Source organism: Heterocephalus glaber, unplaced genomic scaffold, assembly GCF_053883595.1.
Source record: "Heterocephalus glaber isolate CG9 unplaced genomic scaffold, H.glaber_assembly_v1.0 deba00001472, whole genome shotgun sequence".
NCBI classification, from domain to species: domain Eukaryota; kingdom Metazoa; phylum Chordata; class Mammalia; order Rodentia; family Bathyergidae; genus Heterocephalus; species Heterocephalus glaber.
In genome coordinates, this window is record NW_028258315.1 from 628188 (window position 1) to 636895 (window position 8708).

Below are 8708 nucleotides of genomic sequence, written 5' to 3' on the forward strand. Positions count from 1 at the left end.
GCATTTATGATAAAAACCCTACAAAAAATTGGAATAGATGGTCTCTACCTCAAACTGATAGAAGCCATCTATGAAAAACCAACAGCCAATATCATACTAAATGGTCAAAAACTGAAATCCTTCACATTCAAATCAGGAACAAGACAAGGATGTCCACTATCACCACTCTTGTTCAATATAGTTCTGGAAACATTAGCCACAGCAATTAGACAAGAGAACAAAATAAAAGAAATAAAGATAGGAAGTGAAGAAGTCAAAGTGTCATTATTTGCAGATGACATGATACTCTATATGGAAGATCCCAAGAACTCCACCAAAAGTCTTCTAGACTTAATAACCAAATTCAGGCAAGTAGCTGGTTACAAGGTCAACACACAAAAATCAATAGCTTTCCTCTACACCAATAACAGATGCACTGAGAGAGAAATAGGGCAAATAATTCCTTTCACAATAGCATCCAAAAAACTGAAACACCTAGGAATCATCCTAATGAAAGAAATCAAAGACCTCTTCTCTGAAAACTATGGCACTCTGAAAAGAGAGATTGAAGATGATATCAGAAAATGGACAGACAGCCCCTGCTCCTGGGTAGGAAGGATTAATATAGTGAAAATGGCCATACTTCCAAAACTGCTATATAGATTTAATGCAATTCCAATTGAGATCCCAGCAGCATACTTCATAGACCTCCAGAAAACAATCCAAAAATTCATTTGGAACAAGAAGAGACCCAGAATAGCAAAAGCAATTCTAGGCAACAGAGACATGGCAGGGGGTATCACAATCCCCAACCTCCAACTATACTACAAAGCTACTGTGATAAAAACAGCATGGTACTGGCAAAGAAACCGACTTGAGGACCAGTGGAACAGATTAGAAGATGCAGAAACAACGCCTGACACACTCAGCCATCTCATCTTCAACAAAGGAGCCAAACACCCTCACTGGAGGAAAGATAGCCTCTTTAATAAATGGTGCTGGAAAAATTGGGCTTCACCTTGCCAAAGATTAAAACTAGACCTGTATCTCTAACCATGTACTAAACTAAAATCAAAATTGATTAAAGATCTAAATATTAAAATAGAAACTCTGAACCAGTTGGAACAGAGGTTAGGTAGAACCCTTGAAGACATCGGTGTAGGAAAAGATTTTATGAACAAAACCTCAGTTGCCCATGAACTAGCACAAACAATCAACAAGTGGGATCTCTTCTTATTAAAAGGCTTCTGCACAGCAAGAGAAACCACCAGCAGTGTGAAGAGACAACCCACAATGTGGGAAAAAATCTTCACCTGCTCTTCCGCAGACAAAGGTCTACTATCTCGAATCTATAAAGAAGTTAAAAATATCAGACCTCCTAAATTTAAAGACCCAATCCGAAAATGGGCATCTGAAATGAACAGACATTTCTCAGACAAAGAAGTAGAAATAGCAAAGAAATACATGAAAAAATGTTCAACATCACTGGTCATTCGAGAGATGCAAATGAAAACAATGCTGAGATTCCACTTCACTCCAGAAAGAATGGCGGCTATCATGAAATCAACCAATAACAAATGCTGGCAGGGCTGTGGGGAAAGAGGAACCCTGCTCTACTGCTGGTGGGAGTGTAGACTGGTGCAAGCACCGTGGAAATCAGTATGGAGATACCTCAAAGAACTAGGACTGGAAGTCCCATTTGACCCCACTATTCCACTGCTGGGGATCTTCCCCAAAGAATTAAAAGAATCATACCACAGTGATATATGTGCACCCATGTTCATAGCAGCACAGTTTATAATGGCTAAAACTTGGAAGCAGCCCAAATGCCCATCCACTGGAGACTGGATAAAGAAAATGTGGTTTTTTAAATAAAATTGAGTACTACTCAGCCAAAAAATAGAGAAATTAGAGACACTTACAGCTAAGTGGATGCACATTGAGGCAATACTCTCAAGTGAAATAAATAGGACACACATGTGTAAATACCGAATAGTTTCTCTGGTGTGAGAAACTGAAAGTGTAAATAAGGACTAAATGTATAATAGGTAATGTAAAATAGGAAGAAAAGGGGCAAAGGGGAAGGAAGTGGGAGGACTAGGGGAAAGGATAGAAGGGAATGGGATTAATATGAGAAAATGGGAAAATAGGAACAAAATCTTTGTAAATAGGGAGGAATGGAGGGGTTGAAGGGAGGGCTGGGCAAGGGTGAAAAATAAGAACCAAGAGAGACTATGTAAGGTGCAAATTTCCAATGATGAATGTCATTATATTGTATACCTAAAATGTACCAATGATTAGAATGAATAATCGATAATGTAAAATAGGAAGAAAAGGTCCAAAGGGGTAGGGGTAGTGGGAGGGGCAGGGGAAAGAAAGAAGGGAAAGGAAAAAATGATGAGAAATGGACAAAATGGAAATAAAGTCTTTGTAAATAGGGAAGGGTGGAGGGGGTGAAGGGAGGGCTAGGAATGGGGAAAAAATAAGAACCAAGATGCATTATATAAAGGTACAATTCCCAATGAAAAATGTAATTGTGTTGTATGCCTACAATGTGCCAATAAAAGAATTTAATACAAAAAAGTTCAATAAAACTTGGTCAAGTTGGAAAAAAAAACAACAACAATATTGCATTCCTGGAAGGACTGCAGAAATTAGTGCCACTATCAAGAACTTGAAGGATGCAGCGGTGGTGATTCCCAGTACATCTCCATTTAATTCTCTCATTTGGCATGTCCAAAAGGCAGATAGGTCTTGGAGAATGATAATCAGTAGGTTATTATAAACCAAATCAAGTGGTGACTCTGATTGTAGCTGCTGTACTAAATGTTCTTCCCTTGCTTGAGCAGAGCATCACATCTCCTGGTACTTGGTATGCAGCTGTTGACTTGCAAATCCCTGCTTCTCCACATCTATCCATAAGGACCATCAGAAACAATTTCCTTTCAGCTTCCAATGACAGCAATACACTTTCACTGTCCTACCTCAGGGTTATATTAACTCTCCAGCTCTTTCACAACTTAGTTCATGGGGTGTTTTGATTGTCTTTATCTCCCACAACGTATCACACTGGTCCATTACATTGATGATATTATGCTGACTGGACCAAGTAAGCAGGAGGTAGCAACCACTCTGGATTTGTTAGTAAAGCATTTGAGAGTCAGAGGACGGGAAATAAATCCAACTAAAATTCAAGATCCTTCTACCTCAGTGAATTTTCCAGAACTCCAGTGGTGTGGGGCATGTAGAGATATCCCTTCCGAAGTAGAAGATCAGTTGTTGTATCTGGCTCCCCCTAGAATCAAAAAAGAGGCACAAAGCTTATTGGGCCTATTTGGATTGCGGAGGTAACACATTCCTCACTTAAGTGATTTCCTCAGGCCCACTTACCGAGTGGCTCAGAAAGCTGCTAGTTTTGAGTAGACCTAGAACAAGAAAAGGCTCTGCAACAGGTCCAGGCTGCTCTCCCACTAGGGCCATATGATCCAGCAGATGAATGGTAAATGAAGTGGCAGTGGCAGGAAGAGGTGCTCTTTAGAGTTTCTGGCAGGCCCTCATTCATGAATTGCTTACCATTTTAAATCAGGGTTCTTCCATCATCTGAAGACATCTAATCTCCCTTTGAAAAACAGCACTTGGCTTGTTGCTGGGCCTTAGTGGAAACTGAACACTTGACCACAGAATACCAGCTTACCATGCAACCTGAGTTGCCTATCATGAGCTGGATATCATCTGATCCACTGAGTCATAATGTTGTATGTGCACAGCAACTGTTTATTATTAATTGGAAGTAATATATGTGATTGAGACAGAACAGGTCCAGAGGGTACAAGCAAGTTACAGAAAAAAGTTGCTCAGATGTCCATGGATCCTATTCCTGCCATATTGCCGTTTCCCACCATGCATGTGTGGTCTCTTGGGGTGTGCCATATGATCAGCTGTCAAAGGAAAAGAAGGATATGGCCTGGTTTATGGATGGTCTGCCCATTATGCAGTATCTGCAAGTTGCCAGCTGTACCATCCTTTCCAGAACATACCTAAAGGACAGTGGTGCAGAAAATTCTTCTCAGAGGGTAGAACTTCAGGTAGTGCACCTGGTAGTACACTTTTCCTGGAAGGAGACATGGTGATATGTGGGACTGTGTACTGATTCATGAGCTGTAGCCAGTGGTCTAGCTAGATTGTCAGGAACTTAGAAGGAACATGACTAAGAATTGGTGACAAAGACATTTGGGGAAGAGATACATGGATAGACCTGTCTATATGGACAAAAGATGTAAAAATATTTGTATCCCATGTAAATGCTCACCAAAAAGTGACTTCAGTAGAACACTATAACAATCAAAGAGGATAAGATTACCTATTCTGTAGATAGTACTCAGCCTTTTTCTTCAGCCAACCCTGCATTGCCCAATGGGCTCATGAACAGAGTTGCTCTGGTGGCAGGAAGGAGGGTTATGTATGGGCTGAGCAACACTAAGACTGATCAGGCTACAGCCACTGCTGAATGCCCATTGTGCCAACAACAGAGACCAACACTGAGTCCCTGATATGTCACCATTCACTGGGGTGATCAGTCCCTGGTGGCAGGTTGATTATATTGGACCACTTCCATCATGGAAAGGACTGCACTTTATCCTTACTGGCATAGACACTTATTCTGGATAAGGATTTGACTTCCCTGAATGAAATGCTTCTGCCAAAACCACCATCTCTGGTCTTACTGAATGCCTTCTCCACCATCATGGAATTCCACCCAGCCTTCCCTCTGACCAGGGAATACATTTTATGACGAAAGAAGTGAGGCAGTGGGTTCGTGATTATGAAATTCTCTGCTCATACCAAGTTCCTCACCACCAAAAGCATCTGAGTTGATAGGAAAGTGGAATGGTCTTTTGAAGACACAGATACAGTCTCAGCTGGCTGGCAGTATCTTGCAGGGCTGGGGCAAGGTTCTTTAAAAGGTAGCATATGCTTTGACTCAGTATCCACTATATGACACTATGTCTCCCATAGCCAGCATTCACAGGTCCAGGGATCAAGGGGTGGAAGTGGGAATGGTACCATTCACCATTACCCCTACTGATCCACTTGCAAAATCTTTGCTTCCTGTTCCTGCACCCTGGCATAGGTACTTATTAGAAATTTTAGATCCAGAGAGGGGAAGGCTTGTATCAGGAAGCACAACAATGATACCACTGAACTGGAAGTTAGATTTCCCTGGTCATTTTGGTCTCCTCATGCCTCTGAGGAAACAAGATAAAAAGGGAGTTACAGTGTTTGCAGGGGTGACTGACCCAGACTATTGAGGGGAAACTGGACTATTACTCCACAATGCAGGAAAGGAAGCATATACTTGGAGTGCAGGAGATCCCTCAGGTCACCTCCTAATAGTACCATGCTCTATTATGTCAATGGGAAACTACAATAACCAATCCAGGCAGAATGACAAGTAGTCCAGAACCTTCAGGAATGAAGGCATGAGTCACTCCACCAAGGAAAGAGCCAAGACCTGCAGAGGTGCTTTCTGAATGCCAAGGGAATACAGAATGGGTAGAATGGGGGAAAGTAGTTCTAAATACCAGGTACAACCTTGTGATCAGCTACAGAAATGAGAATTGCAATTGTAATAGTTCTGTCCTAATATGGTTCCAATATAATATGCCAATAGACTTAATATTGGTTCTTAAGTATTGTTAAATTATTGTTAGTTATAAGGTTCAAGTTATGAAATGTTAGAAGTAAGCATCACATACAAAGTAAACTTGCCTTCTCTTCTGGGCAGAGAAATAGTGCATTTTCATTTGTGTGCAGAATAGTTATAACATGTTAGGAGTAATTATGAAGTTCTTGGTATCTGAAGACTAAGGTTTAAAGAAATGTGGCTGGTGGTCAAGTTGACAAGGGGTGGATTTTGATAGTTAGTTGATTGTGTCAACTTGAGGAAGAAATGCCCAAATTAATTTCCACAGCATAGTTCTGGGTATGGAAGACCCACCCTAGGGAGGATTGTTGCCAGCATGGTACAAAAGGAAAAAAGAGAAGGAGAGCTTGCATCTATTTCTGCAGAGGAGCTTCAGTCTTCACCCTCACCTTGCACTTGGACATTGTCTCCTGGCTTCCAGTGCAGGCTCTTCAGCATTCCATCAAAGACCATTTGGCCTCCTGATACAAACTCACACAGGACACTACACTGAGGTCCAGGCCTTCAGCTGAATCCTTTGTGTGCTGTATGCAGACAGCCGTTATGCATTCTTCCACACCTGACTCTGTGGGCAGCCATTGTAAGCTAATGTTGTAAATTCTTACACATGCGTGTGTTTTGCATTAAATCTGTTTCCCTGGTAAGCACTGACTGATACAAGTACAATTTCACAGACCATTCCTATAAAAAGCATGAAAAGTGGAGTGAGATCTCTCATGCTTAGGTTTTGGTGTCTCTTTATCTCTGGAAAACCCTGGAAACTAGGATATTTTGAGTTGCCCATGAGATAAAAGGAAATGATGTTATTGATGATCCTGTCTTCTGATCCCCACCTGTATCTCAGGTGGATATGGTACCGCTCATCTGTTTAATAAAGACATCCACAACGGGAGGTCTCCTTGACCTCTTCTTCAGGACAGTAAATCAGTCCCGCTCCCTTCAAGTGACTCAGGATCTCCTCCAGAGCATAACATCCCAGAGGAACTCGATATTCTCCAGCCCCTTGTCAAGATCCTCAGGCAGTTTTAAGATTCACAGGATGTACTGGAGTGGTGCTTCCTCTTGTCACAATTGGTAATACTTTAAAGACATCCAAGGTGCCTAAAGAAAACCCCAAGAGTGCTTGAGAAAAAAGTTCCTTTTTAACTGCAGGAAGACTGGACACTGAGCACATAACTGTATCAAGCCATAGCCCAGGCCCTACTCCAAGGGTCAGGCAATGTGCCTGATTCACAGCACTGGAGGTTAGGCCAGTCAAAACCCCCACCACCCACCCTGACAAACACTGAAGGCACCTGGGAAAACGTGCAGTACCTTTGGCCGCAGGTGTCGAGGGACCTTGAGTGTTCCTGGACAAACTCAATTATTCTGTCTCAATTCCCTTCTCTTAAAAAATCACTCTGCTAGACTCATAGCCATAATTGAGGTCAAGGGTAACCCTAGTTAGAGCTTATTTATACCATTCTAATATGTCCATTCAAATGTCCGATGTACCAAAAGTCACTTCCTGGTGCTGATGTCCATGCAACAATCTAAAAGGGGGAGTTGCTAGATCAAATCCTAGACGTAATCTATCTTCCCAGACAGGTCACTGTTATTCATTGTAAGGAAAGGCTGACAGGAAAACAAGTAGGGCAGTTCTGCAGGCCCTCAAGACCCTAGCTCTCTTTCCAGTTCCTAAAGAGCCATTCTCATACTTCCTCCAGAAACACAGTGGCAAACTAAAAACTAAAACAGAAACCCTACATGAGAAATAATCTTTCAAATCTTCACAGGACTAAGACTCTACTCCTGTGAACCACTGGAAGATCTGAGGCTGCTCTTCAAGAAAACAAGACTCCAGATCAGATTTGAGGACAGATCGGTAGAGTCACCATAAATACATATCAGTAGCAAATCTAACATCCATATTATCCACAGTCTCCTGACTTGTTTACCTACAGCACCCCTCTTCCAGTGCCACATATCAGCAAGAAGTCAGTTCTCATCACTCCCTGACAAGTGTCCCTCAGACTAGCCAGTGAGCAATATTATTCTAAGGTAGTTAAGAAGTACATAATCCCCAATAGGTAGGGGCTACAGTCCCTTTCTGCCAGAAGTAGCTGCATGAAAACCAAGACCTCCACTCCCTCAACAACCCATAAAGAATTATGGGGATTTATATCTCTCAGGGAAAATGAGGCAGGAGACTACAGCATGGCAGTCTGGCTGGAAAACAGCATGTAATCTGTCAATCATGAAGAAGTGGAACAAAGGGTAAATAACAGGAGGTAACCTGTCAATCACAAAGATCCAGAATGGAGGTTGAACCACAGCATGTGAACTTTCTATCAGAGATGGGTACCTGGGCAGGGCAACTTTGGACAGACTGGGTCTAAGAGGGTGTGAAAGATGGTGACCATAGACTTAGGGCCACTGTCATCTTCCTCTTCTGCTGTCTTCCTGTTTCTGCAGTGGCCCACCCTGTATGCAGAATATACTTTCAGTTTTCCTGCATTCCTCTTTCTCCCTACCTTCTCCTTTTTATTCTTTTGCTTTAAATAAAAGTTCCTTTTTTCTCCTACTTGAAATAAAACTTACATTTACCTGTTCATCAGTTGTCCCAGACAATTCTTTGGGTGGGACAGAAAGAGCCTGGAACCATTGGGACACCTCACCATCTGGCAACAACCCCACTTCCTTAAGTGGTTTTGATACAATAGTTTCCTGTTGGCTCAGCAGCAGATGGCTGACCTTTAGCAGAGGATGGAAAGGATACTGGAGACTGCCGAGCTGTGGGAGGATAGAAGAACCAAACTAAAGAGTTATTTTACAAGATCACAGTGAGGCATCCCCACACACAGGAAGATGTCATGGAGAATTACAAGAGTGACCAACAAGAGACACTGAGATGGGTGTGCTCGAGGTTAGTCCCTGTCAGCAATGGGAAGCCTAGGATAGCGCTCAGAAGTCAGTGACACCAGATCTTCTCTAAATCTCCTATCCTTCTTCTTCATCTCACACTAGTCAGAGGAAGATGGGGAGA